At 34.1% G+C, this 17430-nt stretch overlaps 1 protein-coding gene across 3 annotated transcripts in view; it reads left to right on the plus strand.

Annotated features, from left to right (window-relative positions):
- Window positions 1–17430, plus strand: part of CADM2 (cell adhesion molecule 2) — a 1064920-nt gene that overhangs the window by 399713 nt on the left and 647777 nt on the right. The gene's annotated exons all lie outside the window — the stretch shown is intronic.

Raw genomic sequence — 17430 nt, forward strand, 5'->3', positions numbered from 1 at the left:
CCTCCGCATCCCGGGTTCAAGCAATTCTCCTGCCTCAGCCTCCCAAGTAGCTGGGACTACAGGCGAGTGCCACAGTGCCCAGCTAACTTTTGCATTTTTAGTAGAGATGGGGTTTCACCATGTTGGCCAGGATGGTCTCGATCTCTCGACCTCGTGATCCACCCGCCTTGGCCTCCCAAAGTGCTGAGATTACAGGCGTGAGCCACCATGCCCAGCCGGCTTTTTGCAAGTAAATAAAACTTAATCATGGATATGTTTTGGTAAATAACTTGTTCATCCTTCTTTTATGAGGTTTGGCTATGATGTAGCAAAATCTATCAAATAAGTAATAGCATAGGAAAGAATTGATTTTTGGCAGGTTTACATTGTTAAGAGCAATTTATCTGAGTGATCCTCATTTTTTTTCCAGTGGACACAGAATGTATTCTTTTTTAATTATGTGCAACATTGATTTTTTTTTTAAGCATACCCTTTGAGAAACACTTTACCATTTTACAGGTGTTTATTCTGTTTTGGACATAGAAACATAACAAACACCTGTAAAATAGCAAACTGTTTCTTTATTGTTGTTGTTTTGTAAACTAGGTGTCTTAAGATTGTATAAATTGAACATTCTTACTTTGACATAACATTGGATGTTATTATGAAAAAGTTTCTATTGAGCGTAGTACACAACATTCATTTTACATGTCACATTTGTAATCATGTTTTAAGAATAAATGAAGACATTCTAATTTGTGTTAATGATTATATTTAAAACAAATAAAAATAGAACAAAGTACCCTATGAAAAATCGTGCAGAACAAAGTGAAATTTTCTTCATGAGAAGCTGTGGTTGAAGGAATCTCTACTCTCCCCTGACTGCATGATACTTTATTTGCATTCTTGCTGTCATAGTCACTAGGCTACAGTGAGCAGAGACCACAGGCCTCTGGAGGTTTCAGGAGTGCTTTCATGCCTTTGTATGTATTCAAGGTAGCAAATTAGTTTGAAAATCATTTTTGGTAGTGGTTATGTTGAGAGAGATGACCTTAATTGATAAACCATTTATAAATAGGTGGAGATTGTAGGGTATGTGATCCAATACTAGCAAAGAGAATAGAAGGAAGTATAAGGTGCTAAGGAGAGGAGGTCCCATCCTGAAACTGGGGAATGGGGATTGGGTATGGAGAACAACTAGAAAGGGCAACTGAGCAAGCTAAGAAATTCAAAATTAAGGCAGTACGGTGAGACCTCTGAGTGGCCATTCCTAAACCGGCAGGTTGTCCGAGGGCCCAAATTCTTGGTTCATCCTTCTCCATGTGGAATGCTTGCTCCAGCTAGAACGTAAAAACAGAATTTCCAACCTTGGCTGTGCTTCTCACTGGCAGTGAAGTGCATTAGTTTTTGTATTTGTGGACTAGAGATTAAAACGCTTAAATAAAGCAGACAATTTAAGTAAAAGGACCTTGAATACTATCTTTTGCATAATAAAGATTACTGTTAAAGTGTGAGAATGAGAACAACAGATTGACAACATACTTGATGGAGAAAATCTTCATGTTTGCCAGAAAACACAGAAAAGCCCAGGACATGTTTCCCCATTTGTATCCAGTATGAAAGGCAGGCATCTCTCACATATGGAATATTCTCATAGGTGGAATTAAAATAATTCCCTTCAGTGTGTTGTGTCTTTATTGACATACCCTAACTTTACCCCACCATTCAAACTATAGCAGTTCCGCAGGCAAGTTGAGTCTCCTGGCTAAGTCTGGGTTCCTAAAGCAATCTCTCTGAATAAGGAATACTCTGGGAGTTAGGAGGAAATTCATCTCATGGAGTACTTAGGGGAAGCTATACACCAATTAAAGTTTTGCTGAAAGTAGTAAAAAGGGATTGAAAGCAGGCCAGGCTACAGACCATGCCCATGACACTATATTTAGTCCAGGTGTTTGGAAAGGTGATTTTTTTCCCCTTAAATCATTCATGTGGTTCTGATATCATATAATTAACTGTTCTATTTTGCAGGGAATACTTACTGGAATTTTTTTAAGTAGGTAACTTAGAAAAAAAAAGCAAATACAAGTTAGTGTAAATACAATGTAAAGGTATATATCTCTTTAATTCAATTAAATTGCTTGCTTTTCTTCTTTTTGCTACCTAGAACTATAATCCTATCACTATTGAACAGAGTTATATGCCTTTTAATTAGCTAACGTTGGTGTTCATTTTATTTTCAAGTGGCCAATATATTGATGTAGATACGTCTTTTCTTTTTTTTAATACTGATACTGACAACGAAACAACAAAGTGTATAAAACACTAAACTCATGTATAACTTTCTGCAGGCAGTTCTCTCAAAAGGAAATTTTATATTAACTGGTTCTATATTTTAATCCAGTTTTATATATGAAATATACAAATTTCAGATTTTAATATTTATGTCAATTTGCTATTACTTTGAAATACATGTAGTATAAATATTTTTCTAAATAATTACATATTATGTGATTATTTCTTTCAATGTAATTATATTTCTTGGTAATTGTGATTTAGGGACACAAACATTTAAAGATGGAACCTTAGCTATAGCCCCCAAGTTCTATAGCAACCAAGTTTTATAGCACCACAAAGAGTGTATATATCATTTATTTGCTTTAATTATCACCTTTACCTGCTCAAGAAACAAGTGATGCTTTTAAGTTAGATGATTTGCATAAAAGAAGCTGCTCTCAGAATAGATTATTTTCTTTGGGACCCTAACATAAGTCCAATAGTGTACAGGCAAATATTTAGTAACTGGCTCTCTGGGAACCCAGGCTGCACTGCAATGGTGTCATCACAACTCACCGCAGCCTCGACCTTCTAGGCTCAAGCAATCCTCCAGCCTCAGCCTCCCAAGTAGCTGGGACTACAGGAGCACACCATCATCCCTGACTAATTTTGCTTATTTTTTGTAGAGATGAGGTCTCACCAAGTTGCCCAGAAAAGTCTTGAACTCCTGCCAACAAATGTTTGTTGATGCTGGAAAGAAGAAGCAATGAAATCATAGCATATCTTGGCAGAGAGGATGATAATTATTTGGCCTGGGATTTGTCACAGTAACATGTTTGGCCATGTGATTTCCCTTGCAACATTTTATCTCTTTTAGGGAAGAAGAAGGCTATTAGTTTATTTTCACAATTCTTGAATCTTGCAAAATTGTGATTTTATACATTAAAAAATCATGTTTTCAGAAGTGACTGCATATGTGTGTGTATGTATGTTTATGTATGAATGTACATATATGTTTTATATATATGGCATCTTCTTGATATGACAATACTCCTTATTTTATTTTATTTTTTTTTCACAAAACCAAGGGAAGCTGTGCAATGTGTGGGATACGCAACCTCTGATTATGAGGAACATATGCTACAGTGATTAATGTTTTAGCTAGTCCAGACTTACCACAGCCAGGAAATTCTGGCCAATTAAGGAGGAAAAGAGAGAACTATCAATCAGATCAAAATTGATAACTTCTCCACCTCCACCATTAAAAAAAAACAAAAAGCGGAAATAACAGGTTTGTTCATCTGGTTTCTTTTTCAAAGGTATGAAGTAATGTTCCCCTGTATAGATTGTGATATCAAATAAGTGTGAAATAGAACTTACAGTAAGTTACCATCTAAAAAACAAAATATATTTCAATGAAAGAACTTAATCTAGATCATCTGAGGTATTGGATAAATGGAAATTCTGATATCCTCTTTCCTATGATCTGAGAGAGCTATTTTTTTTCAGGATATTGAGGGTATCTTATTGGGTTATATTTAAAACAAAGTCTGTACATTCACTATTATCTAAAGTTAAGTTTTGTTGTACTGTCTTCTAGGCATAATATATCACTTATGTGCATTTCTGTGGTGCCATAGAGTAATTGAATAGATTAGCCATTCAAAAATAGTTCTAGAAGGACCAATTTGCATCAGTAATTTTGCTTACTGAAGTACTCTTAAATCAAAGTAATAGGGGATACTGGTAAATGTAGTCGTACCCAAAATACTATGCCATAAATAGTATAATAAGTAGTATGGGAAATGCTGAACAGCATTAAGTAATTAAATAATTGTCTTCGTTTTAAAGGAGATTAACATTTGCGGTAAATATGAGGAAAACTTAAGACATTGGAGTTACAAGGAAGTGACCTGTATAGCTGTTGATAATGAGCTAGCTTATTATATTCCTTTTCTGTATCTATTCTATATATCACATTTCCCTAAGTTCTGTGTTCAACATTTGATATATACCCTATAATGTGTATTCAAATAGAAATCTCAATCTCCCAGATCGAAACACACTATCTGTGCCACTCAAGTCCTTCTTTTGCCAAGTTCTTTACAATTGCTAGAGACATTTCCTATGTTTTCTGATTCTCCCTAACTTTTGCAGTAATTTTCCTTTTTCTTATTTATGATTTTTGTATTATAAAAATGCTAGATCCCATGTAATGTGTGTGCAATCAAATGGAAAGGCGATGGATTTCCTTCTGAATTTCAAGACCAGGTATGCAGCATTGACTATTCATTTGATATTTGCAAAGTACGTTGACAATAAATGCATAACATGTTATTTCTACCCTTCTTATTAAATGATTTTCTGAAGAGAATTGTTGATAAAAGGGCAAGAAAATGTTAAAAATATTTTACAAATTCTTTTAGAGTAAAAGAGTGAGTCAGTATCCTAATTTCATGAAGCCATAATCAGCACAGTAAATCAAACTAGTGAATATATGTATAAGACGGAATAAAAGAGGGATATAAACATGAAAAACACAATAAAAACATTATAATGTTGGGGCTTATACATTTGTTCATCCAGAGAATATTTATATAACAAATATCTAATGGAAGATATCATGCTGGACTCTGAGGATTTAAAAATGTAAGTTAAAACATGGCTTCTATATTTTTCCTGTGAAGAAAGAATTAACTCTCCCTGACTGGGGTTTCAGTTCCGTTTCAAAAAGATATAACCTTTATAATCTTTGGTTGGCTCTTTGTCAATGTCCCTAACTTACTTAATCAATTGCACTTCAATCGTGCTTCTTTCTGATTGTTTGCCTACTTTTTTCCAAGGTATTGAAGAATAAAATCACACATTTCTGTCTTCATTGATGCCGCTATATGTCCATATCTCAGCTTGGCCAAGACTTTCCTTGAACCCTGCTACAGTCTAACACTCTTTCTGTCTAATTCTCCTTCCCTATCCTTCTAAGTGTAGTAGATCAGACCTCTATCCAATGTCTATTCCTGTTTTTGCCACTTTATACTTCACCAATGTTTTCTCTCATAAATCCCCTCTATGTTTAATCCTGTTTTGGAATCTGCATTTTGGAGAACCAAAACTAACCAAATCTTTATCCTGAAAAATGAACAAATATAAATGTATTCCAGTTTATAGCCAAGAGATAATCTCTGCTCTACTGCCCCCCCCTTATAAAGTATAAAAATATTCTCAAGTCTTAACTAGCTTTTAACTAGCTTAAAAATAATTTTTAAAAAGTCAGCTTCCTCAGCTATGTGAATTCCTGCACATAGCAGTCATCTTCTCCATTTATAGCAAATTGTAAAGATTAATTTTTAATTAAAAACCTCAAGTTCTGTGTAGCTACCATGCCCTTAGGGCAGCTCCCCACTTGTGTTCATGTGATGGTAGGAAGAATGTGGAGAAAGATATTCCAGAGAGCTAAGTGGATACCTTCCTAGGTGCATATAGACACCTAGGAATAATCTGGCTTAATTTATTTAAATGTACAGTTGAACAAGGCTGGGAGAAGATGTAGAGACTGTACTTCATTAGTACAGGCTGATTACCTCCACTGAAGTATTTACACCTGCCTGAGTTTGCCAATCATTTACTTCTTCTTTCCAATAGATTGGGAGTTTCTAAAGGATGTATTGGGTCTATTGTATCTTTAATTCTAGATCTTAATGCAGTTATAAAGAGTTGAATTAATACTAGTTGAGAGGAAAAAATAAGACTAAACCAGAAGGATGGAAAAAAGGAAGAATAGTAATATAGTTTTGTTATTAAAAAAAAAAAAGGACATAGAAAGATGTTAAAGAATGATAGTTCCAAAGGAGATATAAAGACAAGGTTTTTCAGTGGAAGAGGTTATAGATGTTTAGAAGTAAACAGAAAAGATTTTCTGGTGGAAACAAAATTTAACTCAAATTTTGTCTGAATAGGAAAACTGCTATAAAGTATAAACAAGGTGGAAGGCTCTTTAGGCAACGCAGAGACCAATGACTCATATGTAAATTGCAAACTGCAGAAACACAATAACAGTAACAAATAGGCAAGACCTTACACAACAGAAGAATTATATTATACTGTGTAATATAAATCTTCATTTTGATAAGGATACAAAAATTATCTTGACCAAAATGCCAACCAAGCAAGCAGTACCAGCAGGACAGCATGACCGTTTCACACTATTGGATAAGGATTTTTTATTTATATGTTTATTTATTTTCTCTGAAAATGTAATCTGCTCAGTTTAGAACCCTCATATGGCGGGAGACGGGGCAGGGCAGGGGGATGATAATCTCTCCCTGACCATTTGGATTAGCTGAATCAACATTGACATTGAAAAGACTGAAGAGGTTGTGACCAGATCACTCTCAAGTTGAATTCTACACTGTTCAAAAGAATTCCCTTCACTATAAATTCGAGAAAAGAAAAACAGTCTTTTTGTACACTTGCAAATGACAGAAAAGCAATTACAAGCTTCCTGTCATATTTTGAAAGAGTGTTAGCATTGGGAGAGAAGAAAATTTGGAGATGTGAAGCAAAAAATTCCCTTGTTAAAACAGAAATAATATTTTGCAAAATCACTTAAGAAAGATAAAATAATAAAGATCCCAGGACTTTGAAATTACGTTTCTAAATATTTGATTTGCTTGAGAACAGTGAGCTAGATTGCCAGAATCTTGCCTTGCTATATTCTATTTTGATGTATCAAGGAATGATCTTGTATTAAGCTAAATCTCAATATTAAAGTATGAGAAAAACATCAAAGAAATCCCTTTCACTCATATTGATGTTCTTCCACCTGATATAATGGAAATACTTTTCCTAATAGATGTTGATTTGAAGCTTTTCTATAAATGCAGTCACATAATTGTGTTACACAGGTTATGGAAACTAACAGATAATTATACTTATTATTGATTTCTTTTAATTCATATTGAGCCCTTCAAAATACCAGTACCTTAGTTTGTTCTCTAGAGTCTACAAAATAAATTTAATTTATTTTCTATAAGCCAGTGTAAACATATTTCAATAAGGTATGTGCCATCTAAGTTTTTTCATCTTTAGGTAGAATATACATCCTCCTAATTCTAATAACACTCGCACTAGAACCTTCCATTTACAATTAGATTTTTAAAGCAGCACCCGCAGCCCCTTCCAGTTAAGACGATTCTCCAGGTAAATTCTGGCCAGTACAATATAAAAAGTAAAGTTCTTTTTCTGGACTCAATAATTCTATAAACACTTTATGGACAGCTTGATTTTGTAATGAGCTTAATAAGCTTGGAATCCATTTAAGGACTGTACTTAATAAAGAAAACAAAGCAAAAGATGAATTGCTGTTCAGCCAGCTTTTCCTCACCTGTACTTTTGTACTGATGTTTTTCTTATCCATATGGAGGCCTTCCTATTTACTCTTACTAGCTATTGCCATTTTTAATTTTGTTTGTCTGTATAGTGTACTTAGAACCTATGAACATGATTCCATGCTCTATATAGTACATTGGAAGCACATAAAGTTTTAATCAACTTGTATGGCCGAATTTCATGAATAATTTTAGGGATGCAGTTGGCAGGATGAGGTGAAGCAGAGAAAACCTGGGGGTAAAAGTAAATTTTGTAAAAAAAAAAAAAAAAAAAGTCTTACGATAAATGAGGGTTGTAACAAAGATGATAACAAGACAATGAAACTATAAAGAACTAATAAAAATGAGTGACTTACTAGGTGTATATAGCAAGTCAAAAAGTGACTCATGTTTTGAGTTTAGGTGTTTAGAACTTGATAATAAATTTGGCAGACATAATGAGGCCCAAAGGGAAAGGTGGTCCGGGAGAAGGATGACGATCTTGACTTAGATATATTAATTTCGAAGTGATGGTGGCACAAACAATTGGAAATTCCCAAAGTACAAGCCAATGATGGGAGAAAGCTGTTCTGAATTGCAGAATGCAGGTGAATGTTGAAAGTAGATACTGATAGTCATTCAAGCAGAAATAATTGCTAGAGCCCCAAGAAGAAGGGCTCAGAATTTTCTGAGACATAAATTATCTTAAAATTATAAGCTCTGGGATTCCAGAAGTTGTATACAGCCTAGGGAGAAAAGTCATAAGGAAGCTCTATGATCGTAACATATTTGACATATTTGCTCTTATTTATTATCAAAATATAATATTGTTTTTAAAATTTTGTCTTAAAGAGGTTAAATATTTTATGAGGTTTCTTAAATTTGGCATTAATTTTAAAACATTTACTCTTAAGATGCATAGCTGTAATTGTAATTTTAAAAAACAGTTAAATTATTAGTTTACATTTTTTTTAAATTTGAATTATCCCTGTTATTATTTTATAGTTGATATCTCTTCCATAAACTATACATCCCAGAGGTAAAAATTATTACATTTCTGAGTTTTCCATTAACATTAATATTATTACCATAAAAATGCATAAATGAAAATAAAATGAACAATTCCAAACCACTAAATTATGGGCAGCTGTTTCTATTATAAAGTATCATATGAAAATGTATAAGATACATTTCACAGGTAATATTGTAAAGATTCCTCAAGAAACATTTGTATTATTGGAGCAGGTTTAAAAATAATCTTAGAGGTGGCTCAAGCCTGTAATCCCAGCACTTTGGGAGGCCGAGGCGGGTGGATCACTAGGTCAAGAGATCGAGACCATCCTGGTCAACATGGTGAAACCCCGTCTCTACTAAAAATACAAAAAATTAGCTGGGCATGGTGGCGTGTGCCTGTAATCCCAGCTACTCAGGAGGCTGAGGCAGGAGAATTGCCTGAACCCAGGAGACGGAGGTTGCGGTGAGCCGAGATCGCGCCATTGCACTCCAGCCTGGGTAACAAGAGCGAAACTCCGTCTCAAAAAAAAAAAAAAAAAAAAAAAAATCTTAGAATTTTCTGATCTCATTTTATTTAGTTTTACATCTAAATAATTCATTTTCAATTGTAAAAGCAATAACTCTTATTTAGCTGGGGCTTTAAAAAAAAGCTTTCAGTTCTGACTCAAAGTTAAATAATCTGCATGGAGCTGTCTGAACTTACTGTACTCATATAACCATGGCTTAGCTTATAGCCAGTTCATATTTTTTATTATCTTCCTTGGACTTCATTTATCATGACTTAGATCTTTATCAGATCATTATTTATAAACTATTCACTGTGTCAAAGAAAAGAAGGATTTTTAGAAAAGAGTTTGTAGGGTATTGTTGCTATTTAATTATTTTATATTTTCTCATCCCTGTTATTTAAAGATGCTCAGTGCATTTAAAACGTAGAATTATAAAAATGTGACTTTCATGCAAAGACAAAAATACGATCTCCCATTGAATGTCTACAGTTATTGATCTTCAAAAAACTTTTCCCATGGTTTTCTCCTAAAAGAACTTAACATCTAACGTATGATACTTTAAAATTCCGGAAAATATTTAGTTGTTTGTGATTTTGAAAATAATGCCATCTTATTGCTGGGAAACACAAACAACCCAAATAAAGAATGCAAGCCTGAGCAACATAGGGAGACCTCAAAACGTTTTGCAGAAAAGCGATTTATTAGACAGAGAGAGAGAGAAAGAAAGACAGCTCCCATGCTGTCATAGGAGAGAAGGAATCTGAATAGGTAGGAGCAGCTAGAGCTGTAACCCTTGAGTTTTTCCCTCCTCATTCATGTTCTCATCCAAAGAGAGGTGTTCTTTCAAACTTCCTCTGGAGTGACTGATGTTTTACTCAGATTCCTGTTACAGATTCCTGTACCAGATTGGCTGCTTGGTCCAGAACTCTGAGTTACAGAGCCCCCTCCACCCAAAGCTTTCTGTGGGTTTTTCAGGACAAAGGAGCCTCACCTGGCTTTCTCTACCTAGACCGCTTGCAAGAAACCCATGCAAAGAACTTTACATTTGAAACCCCTCTGGTTCCCAGATGGAGGCGTGGAATGGGGAAGCTCCTGCCTTTGAAACCATGCCCCTTGCAGACCGAGGAAGAGAAGCTTCTGTAACACAGTCGCTCAATATATAATACAGTGGAATATTATTCAGCATTAAAAAGGAGTGTAATTCCGACACATGTTACAACATAGAGGATCCTTGAAACTGTTATGCTGAGACAGATACGCAAAAACAAATAACGTATGATTCACTTACAGGAGGTATGTAGAATAAACACATTCATATAGACTCAAAACAGAATAGACACTACTGAGGGCTGAGGATATTGATTAGTTGTTGTTTATTGGGTACAGAGTTTCTATTGGGGATGACAGATGAGTTCTGAAAATGAATATTGGTTGCACAACAGTGTGAATATGTTTAATGTCACTGAGCTGTACACTTAGAAATGGTTAAAATGGTAAATTTTTGTGTTTTTAAATATTTTTTATATTTAAAATGCCAACAAACGTCTGTTTTCAAAATCTAGGCTGCAGATGCTGGCAGCCAGGTTCCCGCCAGAGGAGAAATAGGGTGACATCCAGAAGCCTTTTTTGACTCAGGGAAAAGACACAGGCAGAGGATCTCCTTGGAGCAGGATATTTCCCTTTTGTGCCATAGACCCTGACAGCCTTACCTGAACTCCTTCTTTAGGTGTGAACCAATTGTATTGTATTCCTGTTATCTGAGACTGAAGAATCCTGACCACAATTTCCTCCAGAACCACAACAGTCGTTCAGCTCTCTGCTTTCAGAAACAGGATCTGAACATTGAAATGATGATTTCCTTTTCAAAAATAAATGCATTACAAACAACTCCAATACCAAACAACTCTCCTTCTGAACATATGACTTCTCCCCTCACCACTAAGCTGGGCCAGAACCTCTATTTACCACATTCATGGGGGGACCTGCAGCCTGAACAACAACCCTATTCTGAACCCCTCAACTGGCCTCAGCTAATGGTTCTCTTATTTCTCTCACTAGTAAACGTACTGGGGCTGGGTCACTCATCGCAGTCTTAGGAGGTGGACAAGGAGCCCTTCAGTCTCTGCCTGCCAGAGGGAAACTAGAAGTAAGATTCCGTTTACAGAAATAATACGTGGCAAGTTTAGGCAACAGACAGATGGCTTTATCGACAGAGGCATAGTTCTGTTCCACAGAGGCACGGTTTCTCTACAGAGCAGATGGTTTGGTGGGTGGGAAACTCGTACCAGGGGATACTGGGTCGGCATGTGGTGAAGATGAAAGGGACACCGGAGGAAAAGAGCAGGGGTCACTGTGTCACCCCTAGAGTAAAGTCACATCTATCCCAGGACGCTGAGATTGAAGGAGGGCATTCTGGATGCCCAGCAAATCCATGGCATTTTAAGAACTTGCTAGTTTCAATTGATTTCCCCTCATTTCTTACTATTGAAAGCTGGGTCCCTTAGTTCATACGTTTGGAGAGAACCTTTAGTTCTCTTCCCTGCCTGTTAACATTGAGGAAACACAAAGGAGAGAGGGAATATTTGCCCTCATCTCTTCCATCCATGACAAAAGTATGAGAGTTAAGCTGGGGGTAGGGGCTCAGATCTGGGGGACAGACATGTTGACTCAACTTTCACACCTGCCAAACTCAGAACAGTCACAACCACTGCAAGATGTTTGCCTGTGTTTTCTCTATTTAAGAGATATTTGGATTTATCTTTTTATAGTTTAACTGCTGTTATTTCACTAATGCTACAACTGTTCTTATTGAACTTTGATAGTGATGTATTACCTAAGATAGTATTGTCCAAATGTAGATTTATTATAATTCATAGAAATGCATTATTTCTATATTTTTGGATCTTCTAAAATTAGTATAAATATGTTTTCATTTATAAAACTTTCATTATTACATAAACAATTATTAATGTTTTACATCGATTTAAAACAATAAAGACCATTTCTATGAAAAATACTAACAGAAAAGCAAAAGAGAAACTACAAGAGCTTAACCAAAAAAAAAAAATAAGATCTATTTAGATCTTTATACTCTACATTACAAACCATAATAATATTCTTATTAGTAGGTAGACTTTGAAAAATATAGGTAAGTTCTGTTTTAGGATAATATTCAAGTTATACATATATCCTTTTACATAGCTGCACTAGTATTGGAAAGGACACCAAACTCCATAAGTTTGCTCATATATATTTATTGGCCACATCCTTTATAGATTTTGTCTTAATTTAGTTCTTTTTTCATTTGTTTTACTCTGTAAAAGGTTTTGTTCTCCATATTTTATTTTGTGTAGGTCGTGTAAGAATGTTTTTCTCAATAAAATCTTGAAACATCTAATATAAAATAATACCTCAACTTGTTATTAAAGGTATGAACTACAGAGGCTGACCAAAGCAGTGAAAAAGAATGTCAGAATAAATTGTGACTCTGCAATTTGAGTCTGGGAGGTCATCAGAGGTCCCCCTCAGGACCATTCCATTTTAGAATGCACAGTCTTTGAAGTAATACCTCGCAATGCCAATGCCTGTACTAGAAGCTATGATAAAAAACTGTAAATCTTTTTGTCACCATGAATTTTATAAAGCAATCAATCCCAATCCCTCAGGACAAGAACTTTGGGGAAAAATTGTGTTTCTCCCATCTTGAAGGGCTAGTAAATCATTTTCAAATTGATATCTTGTCAGATGTGAATATAGATATAGATATATGGTCTATCTATTTTGAAAATGTAAGAATAATTTAGAGATTTGCAAGGAACCACATTTTTGGCATCATTATTGCCTCACAGTAAACTTACTGGAAAGGTTAGGATGAAGCTATTCTCTTTTAAGATGTATTTGCTACATATTAATAGTATTTTTGTTTAATTTTTGGAGGTATTGATTTAAGAAAACAATGAATGAAATTTTTTTAAAATTTGATTTTTAAACCATACTGTAGAGACCTACTACATTTTAACTATCTCCCTCATATTGATTTTATATTGTTCAAATTGTTTTCATGCATATGAAATTACATTGTATTCTTTGATTTTAAATATGTAGTTCTTTACTGCACACCAAACTGAAATTGGGTGAAAATGTACATTGAACTAATACTTCAGTTGTATCTTCACATGTTGGTGTTCACATTCTCTTTCTCAAGGGCATTTCTTGCACTTATGTTTGTACCTAAGTATTTCATAATACTGTATGCTTATATGCTTACATATTTGTTCATTTTTTCTTGTAATATGTTTATGGAAAAACAGAAAAAAAAAATAAGGCAAATTTGATTTCGACCACCACCACAGCAGATGTACTTGAGGCATTTTTATGAATGCAACCAGCTCAGGTATTATTAGAGCATTAAACGCATACTCTTGAATTTATTTCTGTTTTGACACATAAACTTAATATGGATTTTTAGATTTCAAACTTTCGGAAGATTCTAAATAAGCGAAGAATTTTTCTCATAATCTCATCCAGCACGATATTCAAAGCTGTTTAGCTGAATAATAATAATGTGTGTTTAGCTGAAGAGTGCTGAGGACAATGTCTGTGTTGATATGACATGTTAAAAATGCATGGAATTAAAGAAAATCAATAAGTATTGTACTTTTTACCAAATTCTGTAACTGAATAATATATTGTGAACAAGCTGATCAGATATTCAAAAACTGGTTTGTACCAGTCGAGATGAAAAGGAAAACTTGGAATTTTACATGGACAGAAAAATCAAGTTAACAAACTTAGTTATGGCTAATGTATACTATGTAGTTTATATGTAGATATATGACATGCATATTTAAAATGTAAATACGAGTGGCCAAATTAACAAAAATTATATAAACTGTACCTTAACTCATTGCGATAGTTTTAAATTATTTTACTTAGCTTGTGAGCTTGGATTTGCCTTGGGATGTTAGAATTTGGAAAAATTCAAGAATTTATTGCAGAAATTGTACAGTACACACCATCATTTCACCACCTCACTCTTTCTTCTCCTTTCATTCATCATAGCATTCCTTCACTTTGTGAGATGACTTTGTGCCCTTGGGACCTAATGACAAATATAAAGATTGCTTACAGTTTGTGTATTTTGTATGTGTTTATGTACATTTTATCCTTTGCATAGAAAACATTCAAATGAAAAGGTAATTGAGTACTTTTAATGAAATGAGACTCCAGAAAAAAAGTCAAAAAAAAAAAAAAGAGCAGTTAAGAAGAATACTTTCATAATGCATGCTGGAAAACATGTTCAATGTTTATGAGAAATAACTATTTATTGTTGTTGAGTGTTTATTTGATTTCCTCCAGCTCTTTATTAATTTTGGGGAAAAACCAATCCATATAAAAAAAATCAATCTACATAAGATATGGGGACTAGGGGAGGGACAGAAGGGAGTAGGGAGGTTGGGGAGTGATAACATGGGGAGAAATGCCAGATACAGGTGACAGGGGGATGGAGGCAGCAAACCACCTTGCTATGTAGGTATCTAGGCAACAGTTCTGCATGATCTGCACATGTACCCCAGAACCTAAAATACAGTGAAAATATATATATTTTAAATATATATATATAAATGTGGGGACATCTGTTAGAATATGATGTATGATGGCTTGGTCTTCGTATTATCCTCAGGTTTTACTAATGCAGTATTTATAAATGTACAAAATTTGCTGTGAGGTGCAAAGCTTGTTTGCTTACTTTGAATAAAATCTTAACTAAATTTAATCTGTTTTAAAGTTTGTTACTTTCAAAATGAAAGTGGTGAAAATGGTTTCTACCAAAACAAATAATAAAGTAATAAAAACAGTTTGCAGTTTAGATAGACCTTCTAATTTTACAGTTGCATTATATGCATAGTAGACATGTTGGATGTATTAAATACATACTTCAGACATGACAAGTTAGTAGAAAGTAGGAGTGATTTTAAGAAGTCACTAACTATTGGATAAATCATGAGTGCAAATGTTCAGAAATTTCCAGTATTTAAATGCATAATACTGCAAAGAACTTAAGTAAAAAATTGGCTATTTGAGATAAATGTTGCATTGCTCACCCTGAAAGGCCTGTTTGGATGTATTTATCTATTACTATTCTTAGAAAATCCTAAAGTATGATTTACTCAAAATCTCTCTATCCTGTAAGAGTTTTGATGGCCTGACACAGTATTATTGATCGGTAATGGTACAAATAGCAATTTAATTGAGTGATTACCCCGTTTCTAACAATGTGCTATAGGTTTATATCACTATTTCAGTTTATCCTTACCATAGCTACTATCCCCACACTACAGGAGAGATTGAGAGCCAGAGATCTTTACTAACCATTTATGGTGCCCATCAGTGGTAGAAAACAAATTGAACTCATCAGTCGAACCAAATCATAAGCTCTCTGTGATACTCCTTTTCCGACTCCAAAATCCTTAACAAATTCAAGGACCTATTTTTGTGATCAAGGTTGCCATCACTCAAAAGTAATTCAAGGATTTATTTTTGGGACCAGTGTTGACCTCACTGAAAAGTAATGATGAAAGTAACATTCCTATAGAAATTAAAAAGCCTTTATTCTGAGCAAGGATTTACTAAAAGCTCCTAATTTAAAAATTTTTAATTTTATTTTAAGTTCTGGGGCACATGTACGTGTTTGTTACATAGGTCAACGTGTGCCATAGTGGTTTAAAACCTCCGAAATTTTCAAATACAAACAGATTCTGTATCCCTGACTTCTAATAATATATGATTATTGTTAGATTAATATATTCTAACACCAGCCTGGGTGACAGAGCAAGACCATGTCTCAAAAATAAAATGAAATAAAAAGTAAATAAAAGTAGATATAGATATATACCTGCATACATATGGAACACTGCAAAATATATTCAGCATTATGAAATAGAAAAATATTTCAGGTCTTTACGAGTAATTTAATTATAAATAAATAAATTATAAAAACTTTATAAATTATAAAAATTCTATAATTTTATAAATTATAAAAATCACTTGCAAAAACTTCTATAAAATATTTGATTTTTAAAGACCACCAAATAGACAATTTTGTATTTCACTAAATATATTAAACTCGATTACTCTATTATAAAAATGAAGCATATTTGGATTACACCTTCTTGAAGGTGTAATAACTATGAAGTTATATTACTATTTCATTATTTCCTTGCTTTGGAGAAGAGATAATACCAGGAATTTGTTTGAAGAATACTTGCTAAATATCCGAATCCTTAACTGAAAGGATACTACATTTGTACTGATTACAAATATTTTTTGAAAAAAAATTCTAGAAAATTATAGAACTGCTTATACACAATACATTTTGAGCTTTATTTAATGTCCTAATACATATTTAACGTGGTACATAGGTTTTCTAATCTTCACCCTGGTAAAACTCAAAACCAAATTTAATATTTAGCTGTAATTATAATCCTTGCTGTGCTTCTTTATGTTACTCTTTGCTAAACTCAGAACAACATACTTTATACTGTATTAATTGCCTAGTTGAGCTCTCTCTATGTCTAAGATTGAACTCAGGATCTTCTCTTTCAAATCTGGTCTTCCTCCAATGTTCTCTGCTTTCGTACATGAAACTACTCTCTACACCTCTTGACGTCATTTTTGACACCTCGTTGTTCTTCATGCTCAGTCACAGAGCTTGCCAATTTAACCTCTTAAATATTGTTCGTTTCTTTTCACTTCTTTTCTTTCAAGAACTATCACCTCTTGACTGCTCTGTACCTGTCATACAGGGTATTTTTTATGCCACCTTTTGTCATCTTCAATTTACTTTCCATACAGAAGACACTTACTGAAGAATCAAAGACAAAATATGATCAGGGCACGGAAGTCATGTCTGTAATCCTGTACTTTGGAAGGCCGAGGGAAAATCCCTTGAGCCCAGGAGTTCAAGACCAGCCTGGGCAGCATAGGGAGACCCTCATTCCTACATATAATAATAATAATAATAATTAATAAATTGGACAGATATGGTGGTGCATGCCTTTGGTGCCAGCTATTGGTAAGTCTGAGCTGGGAGGATCTCTTGTGTTTGGGCGTCAAGGCTGCAGTGAGCTGTGATCACATCACTGAACTCTAGCCTGGGTGACAGAGTGAGACCCTCTCTCAAAAATAAAATAAATAAGACTATGTCATGCCCTTAGTTAGAATTATTAAAGGATTTCTTAATTTTAGAATATACCCAAATTAATATGTTCCCTGAGCTCGCAAAAATT

The sequence above is a fragment of the Sapajus apella genome, unplaced genomic scaffold (assembly GCF_009761245.1).
Source record: "Sapajus apella isolate SASKATOON/1434 unplaced genomic scaffold, GSC_monkey_1.0 scaffold8, whole genome shotgun sequence".
Taxonomy (NCBI): domain Eukaryota; kingdom Metazoa; phylum Chordata; class Mammalia; order Primates; family Cebidae; genus Sapajus; species Sapajus apella.